Source organism: Cyclopterus lumpus, chromosome 11, assembly GCF_009769545.1.
Source record: "Cyclopterus lumpus isolate fCycLum1 chromosome 11, fCycLum1.pri, whole genome shotgun sequence".
NCBI classification, from domain to species: domain Eukaryota; kingdom Metazoa; phylum Chordata; class Actinopteri; order Perciformes; family Cyclopteridae; genus Cyclopterus; species Cyclopterus lumpus.
The window spans coordinates 18,628,231-18,655,042 of record NC_046976.1 but is presented as its reverse complement, the minus strand read 5'-3'; positions in this window follow the sequence as shown (position 1 = coordinate 18,655,042).

Below are 26,812 nucleotides of genomic sequence, written 5' to 3'. Positions count from 1 at the left end.
AAAATGCCTAAACTCATGTACTTTATTTAGCTTAATTGTGGCGTTTGGAGCTTGTGGAAGTCAATTAAAAGAGCAAAAAGATAAGTGTCTCTAATTAAATTGGAAGAATGTTGTTTTTGCATCTAATCCAATTGACACAGTGAGAGTGAATTCCGGTACAATCGTAATTATCACCTTTTCCCCTCCCGGTCCTCGGCTCAGAGTGACCTCACCCGTCCTCTGCGTCTGCTTAGCGCCCGTTTTAAATCAACCCGCCGGACGCCCCTCGAGACGGATGGCGTTGCTTATCGGCCTTTTTGTTGGCAGTTTGTCTTGCTTGTGAAGAAAACCGAGGGATAGCCGCGCCGCTAGCGACCTTGGGTGTGTGTGTGTGTGTGTGTGGGTGTGTGTGTGTGCGCAGGTGGCGTGTCCTCGACTGCGTACTATGTGCACCTGACCCCCCCCCCGTGATTTATCCCCAGGCAAGAGAGACGAGCCAGGAGACAGGGCTGGGGGAGGGGGGGGATCCGCGGAAGGCTAAAACCCCGCCGCGGTGATTCATGGAGCTGCCTTCGCGACCTTCCCTTCAGTTGCACAGCTGGGCCCCCGACGTGACCCGATCCGATCTGCTGACGGGCCGACGGCGTCGCGCCGCGCGGTAGAAAAGACGAAGACGGATCAAAAGGTGTTTTTTTTTTTTTTAGCTAACGGGGTTTGTACCTGCTAGCTAGCAAAGGGTGTCGTTGTGAGGTCTTCATTTCAGATGATCATGTGTGTAGGGGGGGGGGGGGGGGGGGGGGGGGGGGGGGGGGCACTTCCTCGAGTCATGTGCCCCTCTTTGCCAATCAAGAGGATTACCAACCTGCGCTGCGTTCGAGAAGCACAGCGCTATACGAGCCCTCAAAAGTGATTAGCGACACTTAGCGCGGTGGGTGCATGCTGCTCCTCCCGGTGCGTGGAGAGAGTCTGTGACGCCGGCTGTTGCTGTTTCCCCCCCCCCCCCCCCCCCCCCCCCCCCCCCCCCCCCCCCCCCCTCCCCCCCCCCCCCCCCCCCCCCCCCCCCCCCCCCCCCCCCCCCCATTTCCTACAGTCCCCCCCCCCCCCCCCATCCTGCTTCCCCTTAAATCCCTCTAATCGTTATAAAGTGCGCACAAAACACGTTTAAAAAACACATGCCTCATTCACGTGACTTTTTATCCATTTTTCAGACATGCAGGATACGTCTCCGTCCCAGAGAGCCGAACCATTGCGTTATGAACCTATAGCATAAGCTCATACTCTTGCAAGCCTAAGCCCGTAATTTATTTATCATATATCTACCCGTCGCTTTTCTCTCATTATTCACCTGCCGTCCTTTTTTTCTTCTCTTCTGGGCCTGTCAATCACGACATCAGCTGTTTAAATCTCCTCTACGCAATAAGAAACAATCCCATCGTTCGCCCCGTCTCTCTTTTTAAAATATGAGCGTCTCTCACGCCGCTGTTACGCAACCCCTCCACCTCGCCATCTCCACCCGGTCCTCATCATCAGCCTCCGTCACCATCGGGTCTGGACTCCACGGAGGGGGGGGGTTCCAAAGACTCCGTCCGGACTTAATCATCACCCCGTTAATAATAAACAATTATCATTTTATCGTCTCCAAATCAACTGACCATCAACTGTGGACGTGATACTCCCAACCGGACCGGTACACTAATAACTGACTGAATAAATGTCAAATTAGTGAATTAATAAGATGCGCTTATGGTCTGGATTCAGGGTTTTTTACTCATCGAGCGGTTTTCGTTGCCTAAATCCCTCAGCGAGTGTTTTGTATTGAAATAAAGAGGAAAAAACAAACAACCAGTGGGCGGCTGACGTCCCCCCCCCCCCCCCCCCCCCCACCCCCCTCGGTATTCTCTCGGCTCCTGAAAAGGCTTTTCACCGTCCCACGACCGATACCGCGAGCGCAGTGTAACCCCCCCCCCCCCCTCTCTCTCTCTTTATCCGTCTCACAGCGGGCCCTCCATCACCCTTCCTTGACTGTCCATGTTCTCTCCGTTCTCCACAAAAAGCCTGAACTCTGATGAGAGCGCCCCCCGCTGGCGGTGTACAAACGGCTAATCGATAGAAAGCAGCGTGTCGAAAAGGTCATCGCCGCGAGTATTCCCCCGACTGCATCTTTTTTTTCTTTCTTTCTTCCTTCGTGCACAACACGTTATCTACGTCGATGATACCAAATCTACGTCCTTGTACTTCATATTTGTGCCACTTACCGCCGCGTAGGCGATTCATTTGTGCTCACGCTATATAAACGTCCCGGGCCAACGGGAGGACTTTTTGGAAAGAGGAGGAAAATAATCGAGCCAGATTTGCAGCGACGGCGAGAATCAATACGACTTTTCCCTTTGCTAAATGGAAGATAATGGCATCACAAGCTTGTCTGCTCTCTGGCCCTGATTGATCTGTTACTGCAAGAGTCACTTTGGGACCCGCGAGGTGTCTGGACACATTAGCGTCACACACACACACACACACACACACACACACACACACACACAGGGATACACCAAGGGTTCACTGTGTCTCTTCAAAGACATTTCTTCGTCAGACCCTCTGACACATTCATATATCATCATCATCATCATCATCATCATCATCATCATCATAATCATGTATTCTATCTCAATCTATTCCAGGATTCACATCAGAATGGGTTTTTATTTTTATTTTTCAATAATAATTTCTTGTGCGATTTTTGCTTTTTGCATTCATCAGACCGACACGCTCGCTGGAATGAATCTGTCTCTCTTTCCCAGTATAACCAGTCCACTCAGTCTCACTGTCCCAGTATAACCAGTCCACTCAGTCTCTCTTTCCCAGTGTAACCAGTCCGCTCAGTCTCTCTTTCCCAGTGTCTCTCTTTCCCAGTGTAACCAGTCCGCTCAGTCTCTCTTTCCCAGTATAACCAGTCCACTCAGTCTCACTGTCCCAGTATAACCAGTCCACTCAGTCTCTCTTTCCCAGTGTAACCAGTCCACTCAGTCTCTCTTTCCCAGTATAACCAGTCCGCTCTGTCTCACTGTCCCAGTATAACCAGTCCACTCAGTCTCTCTTTCCCAGTGTAACCAGTCCACTCAGTCTCTCTTTCCCAGTGTAACCAGTCCACTCAGTCTCTCTTTCCCAGTATAACCAGTCCGCTCTGTCTCACTGTCCCAGTATAACCAGTCCGCTCAGTCTCTCTTTCCCAGTGTAACCAGTCCGCTCAGTCTCTCTTTCCCAGTGTAACCAGTCCACTCAGTCTCTCTTTCCCAGTATAACCAGTCCGCTCTGTCTCACTGTCCCAGTATAACCAGTCCACTCAGTCTCTCTTTCCCAGTGTAACCAGTCCGCTCAGTCTCTCTTTCCCAGTATAACCAGTCCACTCAGTCTCTCTTTCCCAGTGTAACCAGTCCACTCAGTCTCTCTTTCCCAGTATAACCAGTCCACTCAGTCTCTCTTTCCCAGTGTCTCTCTTTCCCAGTATAACCAGTCCGCTCAGTCTCTCTTTCCCAGTGTAACCAGTCCGCTCAGTCTCACTGCACCCCTCCCCTCATGGCTTGAGCGTTCAGCATATTAACATAATACCCAGCATGCACCTGGGTCACGCAACAACGTGTTGGTGTGTTTGATTTGGTGCATTAAATCAGTCATTAATTAAAATAGATGTTTTTTTGAACTATTCCGAGGCACAAGAAGAGATATTTCTTTGATTGTTTAATTAGTTTAAATGTTATCGGTTGCGTTGACGTGCAACTTTTGACACAACATGTTGCCGGTATAATTGCATTTACTTCCTTGTCTGTGTAGTTATAGATGAATGAAAGAAGTCTGGATTATGATTTATGCAAAACCATATGTGACTGATGAAGTAACAGTAAGTACCCCCCCCCCCCCCCCTCTATTGGTTTTTGGGGGGATTTGCAGGTCTCGCCTGACAAGTTGCTCTCATTATCTGCAGAAATCCAATCAGGTGCATATTTTTTTTAAACTTTACCCGATGCGAATATACTTTTTTTCTGCCTCGATGAAGTTTCCATTAACAAAAGCCAGTTAAATTGACACTTTTTCTTCTTCTTTCTCGTTAACAAAGTGGGCACATACGTTTGGAGGTTTATGGGAACATTTATGTGTGTTTCGTATATATTGGACTGCGCACACAGTGGAAAGATAATTAGAATCAGGAAGGAGCGAGACGTGAACCCCTTTACAGGTGAGCGGTCACTTCCTGAAGCTAATTGGTCGCCCACAGGTCGGTGAGGCCCCGAGCTGATCCTGGATCTGTGAGCCGGAGAGATGTCGGCCTTCTCTCCGATATAATGGGGACTCGATGGCAACATTTATTTTAAAAAAAACTGCTAATGTGTATTTTCAATTGTGGGTCGAACTGTCCCTTCAAGATTTATACCTCCTCATAAAACCACAACTTTTAACACTGTAGGGAATAAACGAATACCATTTTTAATTATTAATTTAATTTAATTTAATTTGTTCTCCTAATCTCTTTGTTATCACTATTGTTGTTTTTTTGTTTTTTATATTTAATGTCAGTGTTGCACATCATTGCTGCGTTTATAATTCACTTGTTAAAATATGAAAAAACATTAAATAAATCAACCCGTCAAGCCATATCTCCAGAGTGATGGAGTTTGATATAATAATAATAATATTAATAATAATAATAATAATATTGATAATACTTTTAATTAATATAGCGCTTTTCTAGACACTTTACACGAGGCATAAACAAACGGAACAAAACTAAATAGAAAGAATATAAGTGCTGATATTTGCACCCCACACTAAATTTACGACAAATAGTGTTTAACTTAACTGTTTTTGTGTAAAACATTTTGCAAGGGTAAATCTAAAAATAAAAAGAAAATTAAAAGTCCCTCACCTGCTCCAGGAATATATAAAATAAAAAGAGCCCGACACTCTTCAGCAAAAACGTGTTTAATCACAAGCGCCTCACCTTTTCCTCACCTTCATTAATTCAGCCACTCTGATACGTGAAGGAAGGTGTGACACCAGAGAGAGAGAGAGAGAGAGAGAGAGGAGTCCACCACACAGAGGGGAGGAGGTAAACAACTTTTCAACGCATAAATATTTAAACGTTTCATTAGACGGCGTCTCGTGAGGGGACTGAGGAGAGCTCGGGGGGATTCGGCTCCCTGCAAAGTCAAACTCAGTCAAAGACAAATCCGTTCTGTCCACGAGAACAAGGAGCCCCGTGCAAGGTGCTGAATTATAGATACGTGAATGGGCGAATTCATTATATATGAGGCGTCAATATCTCTTCGAGTATATGCACGTTTAACCAAACAAGTGATCGCCTGCCATCGGTAAGCGACTGGAAGGAAATCACGGTGATGAATTTGTGTCCGTGCATATCTAACATCATATCGTGTTCTCGTTCGTCTGTTACGTTGTTCCTTTCACAATAAAATGTCAGAAAAAGATCCATTTCAATGTACAGTATTTCATATAATTGTTTAAGTGTGTATCTACATTAACATATATTTATATGTATGTATATTTATACACATATATATATTTTAAATATATGTATACATTTTTAATATACATATATATATGTATGTGTATATATTATATATATATATATATATATATATATGTTATATATCTATATATATGTGTGTGTATATATATATACATATATTTATATGTATGTATATATACACATATATATATTTTAAATATATGTATACATTTTTAATATACATATATATATATGTATGTGTATATATTATATATATATATATGTTATATATCTATATATATATGTGTGTATATATACATATATTTATATGTATGTATATATACACATATATATATTTTAAATATATATATGTATACATTTTTAATATACATATATATATATGTATGTGTATATATTATATATATATATATATGTATACATTTTTAATATACATATATATATATATATGTATGTGTATATATTATATATATATATGTTGTATGTGTGTATATATATACATATATTCATATATATGTATATATATACACACACACATATATATATAATGTATATATATATATATATATATATATGTATATCAATATCCATTTATATATCTATATATATAGGTATATAAATATACATTGGTGGAGACCAAAAGCGGAGCTCAAAAGAGACCATTGGACTTCCGTTCCCCAGAAACAAACAAACAAAAAGGAACCAGATTAAGTTTTTACTTTTGAAGAATTGATCTGGATCGGTTCACGTGTCATTTTTGGCCGGTATAGAAACATTGCAGTTTCCTAAATTCCTCCAGTAAATATTGATGTCCAAACAAAACATCCCCTTCTGCCACACTCAATACTCCATCGCTTTCCAAAAGGCTCCACGCTCACGCCAGTGGATTTAATGTTCTTCAAGTTAAACCCCCATATTCCCTCCAGTCATGTCTGGGATACAAAGGAGGAACATTTATTTTTCCACGTGCGTCTATATCCAGCAAAAAAGATGAGCAACTCATTCACAAATCTCACTCCAGTCCTCGACACCATTCCTCTTGCTTACTGATCACGGATGTGTATTTCACATTAAGCTACACAACTAAATGAGACAAAATGGTTGTTGTTGTTGTTTTTGTAGGGAAAGTAACCGCTGGTTACGTAAACCGAGTTTAATCCCCGCCTCCACGGTGCCGTTGTAATATATTGTTATCCACCATCCTCTTTTAAAAAAAAAAAAAAAAGACCCCCATGCATCCATTAACGAGGCCAAAAGGCCTCATCAAAGCTCCATTTAGACGCACACATAAAGCACATAAGTTGAAATTATTTAAATATGTATATAATTAGAGAAAAGTGTCTTTCTTTTTCATTTGGTTGCTTCCTCCAACTCAGTCTGACCTCCCGACCGACCCCTTGCTCCTTCAACTTATTGTTGAAACCATTTTTCCTGTAATATTGGCCGATAAGGCGACACATTCACTGGATGCTTTTAATCTGAAAGTCTGATTAGCGCTCGTGTATTGCAGGGAAAAAGGAAATTCAAGTGTATATTTTAGCGTATGACTGCACCTTCTGAAAGTAATTGTACAGCTCAGCCATGTAAAAAAATAATTTAACGAGAACATTAAGAGCAGGAATACTACCGACGGTGCCAGATTGTAATGTATTGACACAATTGGATTTCAATGAATTTAGAATATATTCTATATCCAAAACTATGACATGTTGTGAGAAAGAGTAAAATATGTATTTATGTGGTAAGTAATACAAAAAGAAATGAGCCGGGCAATAGAAAGCCAGCGTTAATATCCTGAACACGTGATTATGGCAAACAAAAACACATCGTGGTTTTGATTATATAATTAATAAACACATTTAGTCTCAACGTTTTTAAGTATCTAACCAAAAGCATAACCACACACACACGCACACACACACACACACACACACATTAATCATCCTTCAACATAGTTGCAACAAACAAAACTATACACAGCATTTACTTTTCAACAGAATTTATATTCTGGAGTATGTGTATGTATATATATATATATATATATATATATATATATATATATATATATATATATATATATGCAGGTCCTGGAAATAATTCCAAAAGCAATTTGGATTCCCAATTGTCCTCGGTGAGATATGCACGAGTAGGAAATGAATCGATCAACAAAATAATGCTCAAGCGATGCATATATATGCAACGCATATCCATTTATGTACCGTACGGCAAGCTGAAAAGTTTTGGGACGGAGAATAATTCTTTTTTTTCCTCCGCCTCAGCGTTTTCCGCTGCGTCAGCTTTCCCCGTGCCGATTTGTTTCTGGTGGCCGAAGCTTCTTAAAACTAAAGCTACCGGAGACTCAAGACTTTGATTCTGCATTGTGATAAATTATTGATTACGGTCGTTAGTGGAAGAGAACACCGAGCTCTCCTCTGCCCTCCGACTAATTGTGGTCCGCGAGGCTGGAGCTTCTCAGTAATCCGACTCAGGTAATAATGCATTACCCCACCGAGGTGCTGCAACAGTCGTACCGGGGGTGCCCCGGCATTACCGCTAATCTGCCCTCCAAAGCCACAGCTCTCCTGCTAATAACACCCATTTGTTATCCTCTTCCTCGCAGTATCGTCTCCTCTCTGCGGGGTTATTATAGCCTAAAAAGTGAGTCATCGTCAGGGCACTCGTTGGGACTAATCGCAATTCAAAGAGAAGGACATTGGGCGCAACTCACGGGGCTCCAAGCGTTGGGATTATCCCGCTGAGAGGACGTTACGATTTAGGATGTGTGACAAAGATCAAAGCTCGCACATCTTAGAGGACAGTGACGATAATGATGTGCATGTTGAAGATATTGTGTGTTTCTCTGTCGGGATTCTAGTGGGGATCTTACCGGAGTATTACAGCTGCATGTGTAACAAGTAGAACATCTGCGTGACGACGCCAGACATTATTTCCTTTAAGACCGGCACACTGGTGAAATCCATGGTTCAATGCCTCTGTCATCAATTCAGTTTGTCTTTTTTATTCTCATGGAAATGTAAACGGGACTTACAACATCTCCACATTTGCAGACGATGCAGTTCTGTTTCCATGTGACGGTACACTATTGGGAGACGTTGGACGACGTCACTTGGGTTTCGGAGTTCCTGCCCCAAGTGAGGATGTTTCTTTAAGACCGGCACACTGGTGAAATCCATGGTTCAATGCCACGTCAAGTGGTTTGTCAGCAATTCAGTTTGTCTTTTTTATTCTCATGGAAATAGGCAAAAAGATGCAAAGAAGGAAATGTAAACGGGACCGGACAACATCTCCACATTTGCAGACGATGCAGTTCTGTTTCAATGTGACGGTACACTATTGGGAGACGTTGGACGACGTCACTTGGGTGAGGATGTTCATATACTGTATATAAGTTATGGTCAAGAGGGAACTGGTCTTAAATGAGAAAATATTGACGTGTCGTTGGGTTGTGTTCAAACCCTGACCTCAAGGTAATGAAGGCCAGGTGGTGGCCACAATAATTAGATCACAGCTGCAGGTTTGGGGACTTTAATAACTTTAATAAGGGGCTCAGGAAGGATTTTAGTCCTCTAAAAACCTTCACAAGAACCAAGGGGGCACTGGGACTCACTGGTCAAACACAACCCTACTGCTGGTGTACTGAGTAATGATGCCATGGGGGACAGTAGAAAAACAATGAGCTGCTCTTAAGTCCCCCCCCCCCCCCCCCCCCCCCCCCCCCCCCCTCCTTCCACACCACCACCACACTTCTTAGTTACTGTTGCCAGGGCGGTCAGACTTATTCCATTCAGCCAGGTGACGCAGTGTGTTGGGTTTTGGGGACGCTCTCTCAATGCACCCTAACAATACCTGGCTAAATGTGTATTGACTAAGATTTAGAAGAAGAAAAAAAATTATATATATATATATATGTGTGTGTATGTATGTGTATATTTAAATATATATATATATATATATATATATATATATATATATATATATATATATATATATATCTTTATATTTAAATATCCATCCATCCATCCATTTTCAATACCGCTTATCCTCATTAGGGTCGCGGGGGCGCTGGAGCCTATCCCAGCTGACATAGGGCGAAGGCAGGGGACACCCTGGACAGGCCGCCAGTCCATCGAGGGCACATGTAGGGACATACAACCATTCACTCTCACATTCACACCTATGGGACATTTAGAGATCAATTAACCTGCAGCATGTCTTTGGACTGTGGGAGGAAGACGGAGAGCCCGGAGAGAACCCACGCTGCCACGGGGAGAACATGCAAACTCCACACAGAAGGACCGCTCCGACCGGGAATCGAACCCGCGGCCTTCTTGCTGTGAGGCGACAGTGCTAGCCACTACACCACCGTGCAGCCAATATATATATTTATATATATATATATGTATGTGAATAAAACGTGTCCATGCTACATAAGGGTGAGTAAAACATCCTCAAGCTAAGAGAATGTTACTTCATCAACATGAATGAAATGTGGTGTAATTTGGTCAACATTTTCAGGCCCACCATCACCTTCATCACCTTCATCATTGTCATCACCTTCATCATTGTCATCACCTTCATCACCTCCACTACCAGCGACAGACGCACGCAGCTTCTCTCTCTCTCTCTCTCTCTCTCTCTCTCTCTCTCTCTCTTCCCCAATCATCTCTGACATCTGTCGTCCTCCAGATGTCAGGACGCCTGCGGCGGCTTCGCGCGTTTCCATTCATGACAATGTGGGATCATTTGTGTTCACGTGCAGCGTTGTGTGAAGCGCCCCCCCCAGAACTATACATCATGTTGCTACATTACCATGAATTATGTATCGGTCTCGCCGCGTGTGAGAGGCGTGTGCACGTGTACGTGCACGTGCCGGACCACCAGCAGAGGAACGCTATACGGTCGTTCTACTTCGTGGTAATCGAGGGAGACTTCGATTAACTTAATTCACGCTCGGTATTAAGCGGTTCATTCTCTCCGTGAGCACAATGCGCCACGATATAGATAACTGAGGGCTCTCGTGTCTAATTCTCATTACGTTATTCTGATTATTGTTATTCAGAAATTAAGAAAACACCATGAAAATGAGAAAAAGACCCGGGGATCCGCGGATGTGTTTGTTGCCGTGCAGCCACGGCGACAGTGTTTTGAGTGATTTGGATATTGATTTTTTGATTTTCCTTACATTCAAACTTTTTTTTTAAATTTTTTTTTTAGAGAGATAATTCCCACGACGATATAAATATCTCTTTCCATAAGTCCCTCTTTCACAGCAGAGACACTTCACATTATTTAGATGTGCAATGTCCTTGGATGCTCAAGAGCCCTTGTTGTTGTTGTTGTTGTGTTGTTTTCTTGATGTTTTCACCTGCAGGGGTGAAAGCTTAGCTCTTTGCCGTACATGACCCCGCCGATTCCACTTGAAAACCTGCCTCCTCACGTCCTCGGCACGGCACTTTTGTTTTATCTCGTTTTAATTATTATTATTTTTTTCCAAGAGTAATGAAAATCTAATCTTGTTCGTCTCGTCAGGACTGAAGAGACGTTTAAATGACACGGCTTCAGTGTCCGTTACGAGGCTTCTCCTCATTACCGGATCCCCGGATTGTGTAATCCTGACTTGATGAAGGCGTGAGCTTCAATCAGAAACGGAGCCAGAAGCAGTCGCTCTTGTCAAGGCCTGAAAAACCAGCCAGAGGACGCGCTCTTACTTTTAATGAGCTTATATTTTAATATTATATATATATATATATATAATAATAAAAATAAATTATGATAATAAATAAATGTAAAAATATATATATATATATTATATTATATATATATATATATTATATTTTATATATATATATAAAATAATATAATATATATATAAATATAATAAATATAATAATAATATAAAATTATATATATATAATTTTAAAATAAATACATATATATATATATATATATATATATATTTATTTATTTTAATGAGATTTTAAATGAGCATCATCATCGTCGTGTCTGGGACCTGAAGATGTTTCGACCTCACGGAATTGTTGCCGGGGTTGCGTCATCATCTTGCGCAATACCCCCCCCCCCCCCCCCCCCCCCCCCAAAAAAAACTTCCTGTGGATGGAGGATTTATTTTACAGCCTCCTCTGCTTTACATAGTACAACTTTAACTGTCACATATATGACGTTTGACCTTTTGCATTTTTAAAACCCATCCTAAACATTTAGGAAACGACTGAGGTTACGCTGAGGACACAAACAAGGAACTGAACGTGGCGTTATTTACCTTTTTATGTGACTTTAGCTTCCATCTTTATCTCGTGTTTCCTTGAATGGACCCTCCTGTCTGCTATCAGGGGGGCGGGGCTTAGCCAAGGGTTTCCTTCCTCTCAGGTGATTGGTCTCACGCCGCCTGTCTCTTCTTTGTGTCTCTCTGTCGCCGTGACGCGTCCTTCTCCCTCTGGCTGTCGACTCCAGGTGAGACAGGTGGCCGCTCTGTTGATACCCGTCCACTGGGCTGGTGTACCGAGACGGAATGATGACACGTATCTCCATGGCAACGCTGCTATGTCTGTCGTCTCTCTCTCTCTCTCTCTCTCTCTCTCTCTCTCTCTTCCACAGAAGATTGAAACCACTTGAATGTCCGAGCCCCTGCTGAGAACCCTCTACATGCCAGATATGCACACACACACACACACACACACACACACACACACACACACACACACACACACACACAATGTGCTACTTAATAAATGGTGTTCAGCCAGTGGCCTGCTGTGCCCCGTGGGTCAGCGTGTGGAGCAAAGACACATTAATCATTCTGAGGGAGTGTGTGTAAGCAAACACTGGCTGTGTGTGTGTGTGTGTGTGTGTGTGTGTGTGTGTGTGTGTGTGTGTGTGTGTGTGTGTGTGTGTGTGTGTGTGTGTGTGTGTTTAAACAGTGGGTTATGGTCGTACACATACACATGGGGTGTACTGGGTTTATGTCACTTCTATTCAAACTGAGAAGCCTCCTGGTGTGTGTGTGTGTGTGTGTGTGTGTGTGTGTGTGTGTGTATCTACCTTCACAGCGAGCCGTGTGTCTCTTCACCAGAGCGCTTTAGTGCTTCGTCCTCTCCTCTTCCTCCTCATGTGCTCTTCCTCCTCCTCCTCCTCCTCTTCGTCCTCTCCTTCTCCTCCTCTCCTCTCCCTGCTCCTGTCCTCTTCGTCCTCCTCCTCGTCCTCTTCATCCTCTCATCCTCTTCCTCCTCCTCCTCGTCTCCTCCTCCTGCTCCTGTCTTCTTCGTCCTCTTCGTCCTCCTCCTCGTCCTATTCGTCCTCTCCTCCTCTTCCTCTTCCTGTCCTCCTCCTCTTCCTCTTCTTCCTCCTCCTCTCCTCTCCCTGCTCCTGTCCTCTTCGTCCTCCTCCTCGTCCTCTTCGTCCTCTCATCCTCTTCCTCCTCCTCCTCGTCTCCTCCTCCTGCTCCTGTCTTCGTCCTCTTCGTCCTCCTCCTCGTCCTATTCGTCCTCTCCTCCTCTTCCTGTCCTCCTCCTCTTCTTCGTCCTCTCCTCCTCTTCCTCCTCCTTCTCCTCCTCTCCTCCTCTTCCTCTTCCTGTCCTCCTCCTCTTCCTCTTCTTCCTCCTCATGTCCTCTCCCTGCTCCTGTCCTATTCGTCCTCCTCCTCGTCCTCTTCGTCCTCTCATCCTCTTCCTCCTCCTCCTCGTCTCCTCCTCCTGCTCCTGTCTTCTTCGTCCTCCTCCTCCTCGTCCTCTTCGTCCTCTCCTCCTCTTCCTCCTCCTCCTCCTCTTCCTACTTCCTCTTCCTCTTCCTCCTCCTCCTCCTCCTCTCCTCCTCCTCCTCCTCCTCCTCCTCTCCTCCTCTTCCTCTTCCTGTCCTCCTCCTCTTCCTCTTCTTCCTCCTCATGTCCTCTTCCTGCTCCTGTCCTCTTCGTCCTCCTCCTCCTCCTCGTCCTCTTCGTGCTCTCCTCCTCTTCCTCTTCCTCCTCTCCTCCTCTTCCTCTTCCTGTCCTCCTCCTCTTCCTCTTCTTCCTCCTCATGTCCTCTTCCTGCTCCTGTCCTCTCCTCCTCCTCCTCCTCTCCTCCTCCTCCTCTTACTGTCCTCCTCCTCTTCCTCTTCTTCCTCCTCATGTCCTCTTCCTGCTCCTGTCCTCTTCGTCCTCCTCCTCGTCCTCTTCGTCCTCTCATCCTCTTCCTCCTCCTCCTCGTCTCCTCCTCCTGCTCCTGTCTTCTTCGTCCTCTTCGTCCTCCTCCTCGTCCTATTCGTCCTCTCCTCCTCTTCCTGTCCTCCTCCTCTTCTTCGTCCTCTCCTCCTCTTCCTCCTCCTTCTCCTCCTCTTCCTCTTCCTGTCCTCCTCCTCTTCCTCTTCTTCCTCCTCATGTCCTCTTCCTGCTCCTGTCCTATTCGTCCTCCTCCTCGTCCTCTTCGTCCTCTCATCCTCTTCCTCCTCCTCCTCGTCTCCTCCTCCTGCTCCTGTCTTCTTCGTCCTCCTCCTCCTCGTCCTCTTCGTCCTCTCCTCCTCTTCCTCCTCCTTCTCCTCCTCCTCCTCCTCCTCTTCCTACTTCCTCTTCCTCCTCCTCCTCCTCCTCCTCCTCCTCTCCTCCTCCTCCTCTCCTCCTCTTCCTCTTCCTGTCCTCCTCCTCTTCCTCTTCTTCCTCCTCATGTCCTCTTCCTGCTCCTGTCCTCTTCGTCCTCCTCCTCCTCCTCGTCCTCTTCGTGCTCTCCTCCTCTTCCTCTTCCTCCTCCTCCTCCTCTCCTCTTCCTGCTCTTGTCCTCTTCGTCCTCCTCCTCCTCCTCCTCTTCCTACTTCCTCTTCCTCTTCCTCCTCCTCTCCTCCTCTTCCTCCTCCTTCTCCTCCTCTCCTCCTCTTCTTCTTCCTCCTCCTCTTCCTCTTCCTCTTCCTCCTCCTCCTCCTCTCCTCCTCCTCCTCTTCCTGTCCTCCTCCTCTTCCTCTTCTTCCTCCTCATGTCCTCTTCCTGCTCCTGTCTTCTTCGTCCTCCTCCTCCTTGTCCTCTTCGTCCTCTCCTCCTCCTCCTCCTCCTCCTCCTCCTCCTCCTCCATCATTTAGTTTCCTCGCCCGCGTTTACGATCAAGCGCGCGGCGTCGACGTCCAATGTTCCCGTCATCCCGCCCCTCGATGGAACCAAAGTGGATGAAATACATTTTCGGAGAGACTAATTATGCGTGAAAAAAAGCACACCGGCTATACACCGTGACACGGAAAAGAGCATCAAAGTCAACCGATGGCACCGAGAAGGAAGCGCCTCTCACCGCGTAATAAGGATAGAAATATGATTATCGTACCTCAATCGCCATCAAAACTCGCCCAGTCTGGGTGTTTAAGTCTGTGTGCATCGTGTGTGTGTGTGTGCGCGTGTGTGTGTGTGTGTGTGTGTGTGTGTGTGTGTGTGTGTGTGTGTGTGTGTGAGAGTGCTTTCAAGTGTGTAAAGTATGCACGTCTTGTGGCTCCACAAAAAAAAAATATGTTTTTTGAAGGACTGGGCATCAGACACCCGAGACTCTACACACACACACACACACACACACACACACACACACACACACACACTGCTTATCAATCAGAGAGAATTGCATGAGAGGCGGGAAGTGTTTCAACTTTCTGTTGTGGGTTTTATTACTTTCTTTATTTTATTTTATCTCCCCGTGTGGAAGGCTCACTTAGCAGCTCTGCTCCAGTTTGAAGTCTCTTCATCGTCATTTTCCAACAAAAATATGTAATATATAATAAGACGGTTCGAAGGGATTAATTTTTTTTTAAAACGCCGACTTGCGAGTGAAATGTTCTTTTTTTTTCTCGTTTCTTTGTCTGCGATTAGGAAACGTCCTCTTGAACATTTTCATCTCGCAAAAAGAAAACCGAGCAGATTTTTTTTGAAGAAACGCTGATTTATTAATGCGTTTTTTTCTTCTTCTTTCTTTCTTCCCGTCAATTATGGATGGCCGTCGAAACGCATCGTATTTTCAGCAGGTCTGAGGCCAGCTCGCTACACGGGTAGACTGTCACGATCCCAATCTGGACCACGAAGCCTCAAACACACTGACGCACTAGTCGGCGTGTTAGAAACAGATTTAATAGCTATATTAAAAAGATACATGAACTCAAATAAATGTATATAGAACGTACGGCCGAGGGTCAAAGTTCAAAGAGTTATGACAAAGTGTTGTGATTGTTCTCAGAATAGAGAAAAAGAAAAAAAAACACATTCGTTGTCTTTAAGAATAATTTCCTTCCCGTAAAGTTTCAACCAATTATAGATTAATCTTCCGATAATTTTCTTGGTTCATTAAATAATAATTTGTTCCAGAAAAAGGTTTAATTTTCCACCATAGTGGACTGAGAAAGAAAAAAAAGGTCGAACCGGTTGAATTTTGGCTTTTATTGCTTAAAACTTAAACGATTCATTAATCATCAGATTTATTTTTCTGTCGTTCGAGGGAACGCAGCATTTTTATTTATTTATTTTTCTTTTACTGCCTTCTCACTTCCTGTTTGTCTGTTTACTGATGCAACGGTGGAGAAATCTAATCTGTCCGTCATCCAGCAGCCAGAAGGGTTCATTCATATATATATATATATATATATATATATATATATATATATTATTATAGATATCTATATATTCATACAACCAGCCCAACGATGCAATATGACCCGGGAAGTCCGTTTTTTTCAGTTTGTTTTTTTGTCTTTCTTGCGAGGCTAATGGTACTCATCATTTACCCTCCACTGAAATGAATGACTTCCCCCTCTCCATCAATCCAATAATGCGTACAAAAAAAAGTGAGTTATAATGCAATTAAGTTGCACATTAAAGCAGAAGTTTCCCCCCCCTCCCCCCCCCCCATACCCTGTTTTTAGTCTCTTTTTTGTATCCCCATGTTCGGTGCCACCATGTCCCTCTCCAAATCCACTCCGGTCGCTACGGTTACGACAATATTAAATATCCCTCTTAGCTTGAGAAGCTCACGAGTACTCACATGGGGGGGGGGGGTGCTGCACGTGGTCTCCAGAGCCAGCTGGTTAAGTCAGCCTAGATGTAGACCCGGTGTTCAACCCACTCCCCTCAAAGTGGTTTTTGGGATGGCGCTTAAGAGTGGAGGACCCTCCAGGAGACCTGTAGGGGACGTGGGTAGGAATCAGGCGTCCTCTACATCCTTGTTCCCTATGGTTCAGACCACCCATCGGGTTCTGCCCTGTCGCTATGGAGTGCACGTCAACCGGCTTCAGGAAGTCTGGACGTCCTTCTCCAAACGCGCACACCAAGTGACCCCAAAAACAAGGACCAAATGTCACGTCGCCTCAATGGCAATGACGCGTAAAAAAAAAAAAACCATACGCGGCACGTGATTGGTTCAAATGAATCTTCCCTTAAAAGACGTTGTTGATCCTGCGGCGTGCGTCTACTCCACAGCGGATACGTCCACGAGCATCATCGTACCGTTCAGTTACAAAATTCTCATTGTTTTTTGCCGACGCGGCTTATGAATTGTCTTTCTCTCGTGTATCGTCAAGCCACACACACGTTCCCGTGGTGGTGCGCTCGCGTCCTGATCTTAACGGGGGGGGGGGGGGCATTTTGTAATTTCTTATCCGCCACTAATTACTGGCGGTAACAAGACCCGGGAGGAATGGACGGCTGCTGGTTCAGACGTCCGCCTGCTTGACAGCGGGGTTAATTAACAGCCTTCCGCCAAGATTAAGATGGGACGGGAAACTAAACAGATACGCACACATACACACACACACACACAGGCGCTAATGCAGCCGCACACACACACACACACACACACACACACACACACACACACACACACTAAATAGCCCTTCCACTCAGGCCTCAGATTCAGCCTCCCTCGGTCGGACGGGCTCGCCAGACACGGAAACCTCGGCTCTAACGCGTTCCTTCATCCGCCTCCGTGACTTATTGAAGCTGGCACATGCACGAGGAAATAAAAAATCATTTAGTCGATCCTGTGAATATGAAGTTAACGGCATTAAGGCGGCGCCTCACCTAATGCCACGAAGTGCGACTCCCGGGGTCTGAAAAGATTTGTCTTCAGCCCCGTTTAATATGTTCCCACACACACACACACACACACACACACACACACACACACACACACACACACACACAGAGAGTCTCAGTGCCAGGTTCATCGGGCTGCAGCAGTGTGTGTCGCCTCCCTTACCAGCTGTCCTAACTCCTTTAGAAAACTCGACATTTTGGACAGAGAAGCGCGTATGAATAAAAAGAAAGCCCACCCCCCCCCCCCACCCCCACCCCCCACCCCCACCCCCACCCCCTCGCTGCTATCTTTGGCCTGCAGGGTTATGGAGACACATGGAGGAGCGCTGGCGGTGTGTTTCAGACACGGGAGGGTTGTGGAGAGAGAGTGTGCGTGTGTGTGTGTGTGTGTGTGTGTCGAACACACACATCAATGTCAGCTTCTTCTGCTTTTAAATTATTTATTTTTTTACCTGTAAACAGTGATTTGTACGTGTGTAAATACTGGATGCTTCATGAACTTCATACACATGCTCGGGGGTAGGGTTCATTTAAATATCACACATCTGAAACAGTGATTTGCATTCATTGGACAAGGTGTCCTTATTTATGGAAATAAAGCAGTCCAGTTCTTCCAAATCACTGAGTGGTCCTCTCGTGTATTTGTATTCATACGTCCGTTTATTGACTTCAATGCTGGAACAAACAAAAAAGAAAGATTCCCTCTAAAAAAAATGCACGAAACAATGGGTTAAAAAAAAAGGTCTGCAGTCCGGGCTGAGTCCATGCCGTTTAGGCCACACCCCCAAGCCAGGTGAGGCCTTCATGTCAGTGCGCATCGTCTCTCTCTCTCTCTCTCTCTCTCTCGTGGTGCCGTCTGCGATGTATAATGCAAAGCTGAGGGGGGTGGGGGTGGGGGGGTGGGGGGGGGGGGGGGGGGGGGGGGGGGAGTCCTTGGTCCCGTTAGAAGGAATAAGTTGTGGTGGCATGTCTGCTAACAGCTCCCTACATTAGCACCCCTAGAGAGTCGCGCTTCAATGACAGCCCTGTGCTCAAAGAGGAGCCGGGAGAAAGGGGGGGGGGGGGGGGGGGGGGAGGGAGTGGTGGAGGGGAGGAGGGGGGGGCGATAGAATGAGTTGTCTGACCTTAAAGCAAAAGGGGAGAAAAGCTTCTGGGGAGAGAGGACGAAAGAGGGAGGACGAGTTTTTCTAAGTCCTAGCGGCGTTGGCGGAGAGGTTGGGGGGGGGGGGGGGGGGGGGGGGGGGTGGAGATGGAGCGGCCTGTCGATGAGGACGGCGAAAAACAGTCAAGGAGGAACGAGCGATAGAAAAAAAAAGAGAGTGAGACGGAGGAGAGGAGAGGGCGATGACAGGAGGGTTGGAGATGAGCTGGAGAAAGAGAGAGAGAGAGAGAGAGAGAGAGAGAGAGAGAGAGAGAGTGAGAGGAGAGAGAGAGAGAGAGATGTCTGAGATTGAAGTGCAGAGAAGAAGGAGGAGGTGGTGTGGTTTGTGTGTGTGAGTGTGGGGGGGGGGGGAGGTAAAAGTTTCATGAGGGCGTCACTGAAAGCACCGAGAATTCTCTCGCACCGTCTGTGGAAGAAGTATTTTACTGTGTGTGTGTGTGTGTGTGGGTGCGTGCGTGTGCGTGTGTGTGTGTGTGTGTGCGTGTGTGTGTGTGTGCGTTCAGGGATTCTAGGGGGTCCGTCTGGTCAGAGGATGTGTTTTTTCTTTTTGTTGTTCACATGTCAACAGTGAATTCAGTGGGGAAGAGGAGAGAGAAATGAAACCTAAAAACCGAGGGAGCGTCTCCCCCGTCTCTTCTCCCCCCCCCCCCCCACCACACACACACACACACACACACACACACACACACCTCGTGGATTACGGAACATGACTGTTGTCTTTTTCAGAGGAATCCATCCGCCGCGACCTCCGCGGCACGATTACATCAAGGTCAGGGAACACAGAGGGAGATCAATACGGTATCGAGTGGCAAGTCTGGGGGGGGGGGGGGGGAGTCAAAAAACAGGGATGTTGCAAATCGAGAAATGAAGGATAAGAAAATAGAGGGTGGAGAGGACGGCCCCCGAAAGGCAGCGGCAGCATCAGTCACAACCCCCCCCACCCCCCAGGACTGCAGGCTGAGAGAGATGGTTCGGTCCGGCCACAATGCCCAGGAGCCACGGGCACAAACACACATAGCCCCCAAAGGGGGGGAGGGGGATTAATAACACTGTGTACAAGAAGTCGTACCATGTTTGGCGGACGTGTGTGTGTGTGTGTACGTGTACACCCCCCCCCCCCCCCAACCAGCTGAGTCCACGTGGACCCACGTAGACCGGGTTCATCTGGGACCGGAGCTCATTCAACTCTCCTTTTCATTGTGCCCAGAAATGCCGCCAAGCATATGAAACTTAATTAATGAGGGAAATATTAAATTACATTCTCGTTTAATTTGTTCTTTGAGGTATTCAAGACTGTTCTTTTGTTTATTAAATACTTGCATTAATCCCACCGCAGCAGGAAGGATAATAATTGATTATTCATGAGCGACGCGACAGGTGAACGTCCAAGACGTGATGTTTGGATATGGAAACGTTACCAGAACATAAATCTGAGCGTCGAATGAACATCAAACATGTCAGAGGGAATTTTAGATATCTTTCATAATCACTAAATATTGTCGACGGCAATAAAAAGACAATCGATCTTGCCGTGTTTTTTAGGGATAAAACACGATATCCATCAAGCTATGATGTGAGATACGTGTGTGTAAGATACGTGTGTGTGTAAGATACGTGTGTGTGTGTGAGATACGTGTGTGTGTGTGTGAGATACGTGTGTGTGTGAGATACGTGTGTGTGTGTGTGATACGTGTGTGTGTGAGATACGTGTGTGTGTGAGATACATGTGTGTGTGTGTGAGATACGTGTGTGTGAGATACGTGTGTGTGTGTGATACGTGTGTGTGTGTGTGATACGTGTGTGTGTGAGATACGTGTGTGTGTGAGATACGTGTGTGTGTGTGTGATACGTGTGTGTGTGAGATACGTGTGTGTGTGTGTGAGATACGTGTGTGTGTGTGTGAGATACGTGTGTGTGTGTGTGAGATACGTGTGTGTGTGTGAGATACGTGTGTGTGAGATACGTGTGTGTGTGAGATACGTGTGTGTGTGAGATACGTGTGTGTGTGTGTGTGTGTGCACCTTTTAGTCGATACGTGTGTGTGTGTTTGAGATACGTGTGTGTGTGTGTCTGTGTGAGATACGTGTGTGTGTGTGTGTGAGATACGTGTGTGTGTGAGATACGTGTGTGTGTGTGTGTGAGATACGTGTCTGTGTGAGATACGTGTGTGTGTGTGTGTGAGATACGTGTGTGTGTGTGTGTGAGATACGTGTGCGTGTGTGTGTGAGATACGTGTGTGTGTGTGTGTGTGTGAGATATGTGTGCGTGTGCACCTTTTAGTCGATACGTGTGCACACATTTCACATAACATCCGTTCTGTTGAACATGTGCATTCCCAGAATAATACCCATCATTCCTGCACAAATATTTGAATCATGCCCCCCCCCCCCCCTCTCTTGTAAAGTACACTCCATTCCGGCCCAGCGGTGCTCGAGCGAGATTCATGTCTATGTCCTCGCCGTTATAAGGTCGTTTCCTGCAACCACCTGTTCTCTGTTCTCCGAGAGGCAGAGAACCTGAACGCAGCACGACGGATCGAGACTCCAGAAAGAGAGAGAAACATCACGAAAAGGTAAAAAGGTTAGCGAGAACAGGCAGAGAGCTGGGAAATGAAGGGGAACGAGAGAAGGAGGTGAACACACACACACACACACACACACACACACACACAGATAGAGGGGTTCACATTTCAGATGGATAAAGACAACGCGAGCTAACGAGCTAACGAGGCGCTCTGTGCTCTCTAATTAACTACATCAATACTGTCGGACAGCTTTTCGGGGGGGCTTCCACCAGATTCCCCGCAGCCCGCCAACAAAAAAAAGAGAAAAAACACAGCCGTCAATCACAGCCTGTCGCCGCTTTTATGCTAATAAAACAAAAAAAAAAAATCCCCCCCCTCTACAAAAAACAAACAAAAGGAAGGGATTCCACCCCTGCTCCACCCAGGCCTCCTTCACACTCGTGACATCCATTGCATTTGTTTTCTTCTTCTTCTTCTTCTTCTTCAACACACACACACACACACACCTATGTACACATGCACCACTGGCCCCCGATGCTGAATATGTAAATCGACATCTGCTCCAGTACCCAATCTCCAGCCCTCGCCATGTGTCTGATATGCTAATGCAGCCGACACAGTTCCTTCACTCCACTTCTTCCCCTCATTTCCCTTCCCTCCGCTGAGAGAGAGAGAGAGAGAGAGAGAGAGAGAGAGAGAGAGAGAGAGAGAGAGAGAGAGAGAGAGAGCGCTGCTTCAAACCGAACCTGATAATGATGTTGTTATGGATGAATGTTACACACACCAACTGGCATGTGAGCAACGGTCTTATTAGAGAAACAATGGCGGGGCTTCTCTCCAGGAGAGATGCTGAGTGTGGGTAGAGGAAGAGGCCCCCAAAAAAAAAAAGAAGCTCCTCCGGGTCGCTCGCGGTGCTCCTCCCTCGTTAACCGCGAGGACCGCTTGTTTTTCCAGCCGGGGCAAATCATCGTTGGGCTAACGAGCTCTGAGAAGCGACACCTCGCAGTCGTACACATTCGACACACACACACACACACACACACACCGCTGCCGGAGCAGTTTAGATAAAAAAGCGCACGAGCAAGCGACGCCCGCCCTCAAAACGCGCCAACATTTTTGCATCCAGCAGGCAATGATGGACGCCGTCCCATCCCCAAGGGGGGGGGGGGGGGGGGCATTGTTCTCAATCCAAGTCCAGCAGCGAGGCTTTGATTCATGATCCCTGTTTTCCACTTGAGGTCCGCGGTTGGCTGCGTTCACACACGTTGAGTTCTGAGTGAATACATGAATCCTAAAAGAAGCTAGCTGTACGCCGGCTGCATGGGAGGGGGTGGGGGGGGGGTCGCACCTGGGTGCTTATCTGAATATTATGGAATATTATTTGGAGGCGCCCCACATAGACTCCTTGGAACAGGAGTTCTCATCAGGTTGGCTAATCAAAGACAAAATAACACCTGAATCAGCAACCATCGTTATCAAGTGTGTGTGTGTGTGTGTGTGTGTGTGCGTGTGTGTGTGTGTGGTGCTCACCGGGCTCTCAACTACCTCCAATGCAAACCCATCCAAGTCCTTATCAGACAGAGAAACTGACATTGGTTAAAGAACGTGAAAGTCCCCACGGGGTTGGTGGGAGGTGAGACGGGTTAAAAACAAACACAGGACTTTCACCCCGGAGACCGCCGTTCATGTCCCGCGTGAAACCGTACAAAAATGTAACCGCGTGTTTTTTTTCCTTCTTTTTTCCGTAAGCGGACACTTGTTGTCAGCTCCTTTTTTTTATTTAAAACACTTTTCCCTGAAATGTCTCAAACAAGACGCTCGGAGCTCCTGAAGTATCACCGTGTGAAGAGTGACTTGGAGAGTGAACGTTGGCATTCGTCAAGTCGGGAGTGAGAACGTGTGTGTGTGTGTGTGTGTGTGTGTGTGTGTGTGTGTGTGTGTGTGTGTTCACAGCACAGGGAGACAAGCCGTCTGCATGTTCTACATTCGCACAGTAGCATAACGCAACCCCTCAAATCGTTGTTTGTTTCACATGATGAAACTTGGCTCTTGACTCGGCCAATTTCAGAGAATCAGCAGGTCGCACAGAAATCCTGTCACATGAAAATATACTTTCTTTTTTTTTCCTTCGGGCGAAAATAATGCTGCCGTGGTCCTTTTCTGCTGTCCTAATTCAAGCGTGCCTCATTAACATGATGAGAAATTACATTTGTGCAGTTAGTTAGTGCCGGTCAGAGCCGGACGCCACAATTTATGTTTGCGATTTGCTTTTGAACTGGTGTACCGGCTCCGAGCGACGTAACATGAACACCACGCAACCTTTTGGAAGGACTATAAGTCACAGAGGCGACGATCAGCGAAGGTGAGGCACGTTCGAAATGTGAATTAGCAGCACGCCAGAAGCCGAACAATCAGTACCTTCCAGATTCCAGCCGGTCCATTAGCCGACGCCTAAATTGGGCCTGAAAGCCACGGAAACATTCATCTTGTGTGAGGTTTTAAAGACTTCCCAGAGCGGTCCTTTAATCCTATTTAAAAAGGTTAAGGGAGTTATTTTCCTTCTCCATATCTGCCCCCTCCCTCTGGAACTCTCTCCCCAAACTCATCCGAGACTGCACTGATCTTTCCTCATTCAAATCGCAAATCAAAACCCACCTGTTCAGAACTGCTTTTAATGTGTGATTGTTTGTTTTTGTTTTCTTATCAGGGTCCGAGCGACTCAGAAAGTCCCTATTTATTTGTTTTATTTATTTTACCTGTATTTTAGCTATTCTTATTTATTTATTTTTAGCTTTTAGGATGTTTTAATTATGTGTCTTTGAGTGTTATGAAAAGAAATTAAATGCATTATTATTATTATTATTATTATTTTGTCACCATTGGCAGTTATGAACCGGATCGAGTGTGTTCGACAAGCGGAATCCCCCAGGGATCCGTTCTTGGACCTCTTCGGTTCATTCTCTACGTTTTACAGAGCGAAAACCATTAATTATCATAGTTATGCAGATGATACTCAGGTATATCTGTCCGTCTCAATGACTTCAGACCAATAGACTCATTGTTTGAAGCGGATTAATTATTGAATGCAAAAAATGTTATTCATCTAAAAAAAAGAGATATTCAGTATTAGTAAACAACTCCAATCTCGGGTTTTAAAATCGATGACCGAGTTCAAAATATTGTCCTTCTGATAGGCTCATATCTCACTTCCAGCAGCCGTTAATCAGCATTTCTATCATTTTGAAAATAACAACAAAGGTGTAGTCCCGTGCTTGCATGCTTTATATTTCCAGTCAGGTGGACCACTGTAATGGCCTCCTAACTGGTCTTCCCAAAGGGACCATTGAGCAGCTGCAGCTCGTTTACCTTCTCGAGTTTAATCCAGAACGGAGCGACATTACTCCAGTTTTTGTAAATCTTTCAACTGGTTTCCAGTTAGTTACAAAATAGAATTTAATGTTGTTGATTTAAATTAATAGTTATTAATCTTTGATCAGCTTAAATAATAGAAAGCGAGTAGGGCTCTTAGATCCTGAGTCTGAATTAAACATGGGGAAGCAGGATTCAGCTGCAACTGGAACACTCTGCAAGAAGATCTAGGACTCGAATCAAACGCGTGTGCCTTCGATTGAGCTACTATATTTTTATTATATTTTTTTCATCCTCTTGTTGCTTCAAAGCCCGGAAGCTGTTCTTCTGGGTTTGATCCCGACGCCTCACTTCCTGTGTAGACAGGAAGTTAAAAAAAAAACTAAATATTACAACGGTGCACAAACATATGGTAAAGAAGGTGAATACTGAGAGATGGTTTTAATATTGGGTTCAACCCATTCATATCAAAGAGAGTGAACATATACTGGCAGCTGAGTATCACTCTTTGGAGTTCACTATTACCAAACGTACTGAATACAATCCTGTGTGGATAAAATCACCCTTAATGAAACTCAGGCAGGATGGAGAGTTTCTCACTTGAAACATATTGATTTGTATTGTTTGGCCTCTTCTGCTCTTTTATTGATTCCAGTCCGGTGTGTGATAAAGCACGTATGGAATAAACTGCTGAAAGCAGATATTACGAAGGCAAATTCCTGGATGGAGTAATGAATATGTAGAAGAAAAAATATATAATCTAATAATTAGCTTTTCTTTTATATATATATCTTTTTTGTGAAAATGTATCATGCAGTAAAAGCAGTGAAATGAGAGAGAAATGGAAGCTAACATCAGCGTTTGTGTAAAATCTAGAGATCTTTTTATCCCGGTGTTCATAATGAACCAACGGCAATCTGGACTTTTTGTATAATCCGGACACAAGACTCACCAGCTCTGGGTCCCAAGACTTGTTCCATTCTCCACCGCTATCTCCCTTGCTTTTTACCAACGATGAATATTGGCGTTCACTAAGACAGTAGAAAAAACAACAGCTCTTATTAATATATTGAGGTGCAAATTATTAAAGTATACAAAATTCACTTTTATTCTGAATTCTTCGCACCACGTGAGCACCAGGCCCCTCGTGTCCACATCAACCTGGTTTGATGTGCTCCTGGTCCTGGTCTATACGTCTCCGGGTCAGCTGCCGGGTCACAGACATGATCTCACAGCGGGATGGAGTCGGACCCCCTTTTCCAACACACTGCCTCCCCCCCGATCACCCCGGTGTAAACGCCGGCGGAGCCTTTGTAGTGTAAACGTCATCGACCCTTTATAAGAAAATAGATTTCCCTGCTCCTTCATCGCTCGGTGCGAAAGCAGGCTTTGCCCTGTGTGTGAAAAATAGGCAAAACAACAACAACAACAACAACAGGGTTTTGACCCACGCACACTCCAATCCCGTCCGCCATGTTTCATTTTTTTGCGACTCCTTCCCCGTGGTGTCGGCGACGCTGTGATGAACGAGGGCCGCTTGGACTTTAATTGAAGGTCGGCTGCAGACAGAGCCTTTCGCTTGTAAAACCACTTTGAGCGTTCTGTGTCATTTATTTTTATTTATTTAAAGATTATGCCTTCGCTGACACACACACACACACACACACACACAGCCGAACGTCACGAGAGGCAGCAATCGCAAGCATTTACTAGCTATTCTTCTCCCGCGCATGTACGTGCAGGCCGCTGCTGTCAATCAGAGGACCAATCAAGCTAATGAAGACGTGCACTCTCTCTCAGAAACCCCATGTGTGTGTGTGGCGACACGTCCTATACTTCCTAATAACACCGTCTCGGGGTGCTCGGCTGCACCCGTAGGTGGACAGCTCGTTGTCAGCCCTTCAGCACTCACGCACAGATCGCCTCATCAGTGTGGAGGGAGCGCAGACACGGGGAGGGAGGTGAAGAAGAGATGGACGAATGGGGGGAGAGGGGGAGAAAAAGAAGAGACGGATTCTGGAGGGAGGATACTCCGGAGCATCATTAGCACCGGGGATGGAGAGAACCAGGAATAGAGGGATATAATGAAGATAGGACGGTTCATTTGGGATTTTTTTTTTTTATTTGCAAATTTGAGAAGAGGCTTTTTGAGCGCCTGCATCCTGGGAAAAAGAAGAA